The sequence below is a fragment of the Polypterus senegalus genome, chromosome 2, assembly GCF_016835505.1.
Source record: "Polypterus senegalus isolate Bchr_013 chromosome 2, ASM1683550v1, whole genome shotgun sequence".
Classification (NCBI taxonomy): domain Eukaryota; kingdom Metazoa; phylum Chordata; class Cladistia; order Polypteriformes; family Polypteridae; genus Polypterus; species Polypterus senegalus.
Genome location: NC_053155.1, coordinates 65790137 through 65792256, shown reverse-complemented (window position 1 = coordinate 65792256; position 2120 = coordinate 65790137).

Below are 2120 nucleotides of genomic sequence, written 5' to 3'. Positions count from 1 at the left end.
CAATAGGGTACGCAGCCATAAGCCTTTTGTACATCCACAAAGCACATACAATATAGGCAATATTAGAAAAGTACCATTACCACTAAAACTATGCAAGTACAAAAAATGATCCACAAATCCACAGTCATAATGGAATTTGCTTTTCTTTTTCAGGATATGAGTTTCAGCTTCTAGGTCAAATTTCTGTCCAGAACCTTAGCAGAGCTTTCACAAGTAGGCTGAGGAGTGTGAGCCTTCAGTAATTCGAATGCACCCTCTTGAGCCGCTTTTTAAAACTGAAACCATCATCACAGTCTGTTAGTCTTGATTTATTGTCTCCACCTTCCACTAAATAAAAAGAGGTGTGTTAAACAGCCCATCCCTACAGTATCCAGAACTTTGAGAATTTTATATCATATCTCATCTAGGCTTGCAGCCTTACTACTAAAGACCTTTTTACCATAAATATGACCTCAGCTACAGAAATGGATCCAAGCCTACCACCAAGACTTAGAGTTGACAACTACCTGGGAAAGTCTCACTTACCCTTCGTGAGTCATTTCATGGTTTTCTACCTTCTTCATGAGGCCTTCCAAAAGTCATTCTCCATTACTTCGATATCCAGACCCCCCACTCCTGCAGGCTTTCTCTTTTGCTACTGCTGCATTAGCTGCCTTCCTGGCCTTTGGGTAGAGCTCAAATAATTTGGAAGCCCACCTATTAACATGGCATGGAAGACCTTTTTATTTTTTGCTATCTCCTAATGTCTACCAATGTTTGCTGCCATTACAGACAATAGGAATCCTTTGTCCACAGCTTTTCTCCACTGCCTTCACAAATTAGATCTTTTAAAGGTTCAGTTAATATTTTATCTTCCTGCCTTCCACCAGAACACAAGAAAAGTTCTTCTTGGTGGTCAATCTGAAAAGAAGCATCATCTAGCCATTTCCATCTCACACTCACTGTTCATTAGGCTCAGTCTGAATCAGTCGAGATCTCAGTAGCTGTCTTTACCCATGTGTCTAGAACATATGGTCTCATATTAGGTGACGTGTAGAAAGTCGTACACCGACTTTAGATCCAATGCTGCTCCAGTGCCATGTACAGTTATGGACAACCTTGTGTTTGAACGCAGTGTTAATTATGGACAATCTGCAACTAATTCAAGAATCTAATAAACATTTATAGCCAAGATTTGCTCCCCTCCATACACCTCTATCATTCCCCATACAAGTACTGAATTCTCCCTGTCAGTGTGTGAGTGAATAGATGGCACCATTTTGAGCACCAAATCCAGTATTTCCAAAAAGACAAATTTCTTTATATATTTGTTAGTCTGTAGTGCCCTGCCTGGTATTGGTTCCTGCCTTTCGCCCAGTGTTGGCTGGGATTGGCTCCAGCAGACCCCCATGACCCTGTGTTCGGATTAAAGCAGATTGGAAAATGAATGGATGGATATTTGTTAGGTGGAAACATTTGAACAACAGTGAAGATTTTCCACTCCACACAAACAAAGTCAGGTTAAGATAAATCTTTTTTCCACCAGAACAAATTCCAAGTGTACAACACCTTGCCCAGGGCTTGTTGCCAAACCTGTCTGGTGCCAGTATCATGGGGCATCTCCAGAGCAAGAGAGAGAGCCTACTTTGTTTACAAGGTGCATTTCAGAGCTCACTCATTCACTCACACTCAGTACTGATTTAGAGTTGAAAAATAACTGGTCACACACACTGGGACGAAGGAGTAAAACTAGAGAACAGAGGGAGGACATACAAGTTCCTCACATACAGTGTCTGTCTGGAGACACTGTGCCAGCCTGAGTCCTTTATAACACTGTCCATTTGTACCAAGCTGTTAACTGAATACGCAATGTCCACATTCTTCTACTGATTACTCTTATTAGTTACAAACAGACATCAGTTCTTGTTTGTTTTGCTCACCCAGTCTCTCCCATGTCCTCTTCTTTCTTACTGGAACATTCTATCAAGGCTTTTGGTATAAAAGCTGTCTCACAAGTAGGTTTGTCTCCAGTCTTTTCACACATTTCTTGCTTTTTCTCTTTATTCCTAATCAAGACCTTGTCCCAAATCTTTCCAAATCTACTATACCTAAAACAATGCACTTTGTTTCATACAGTACCT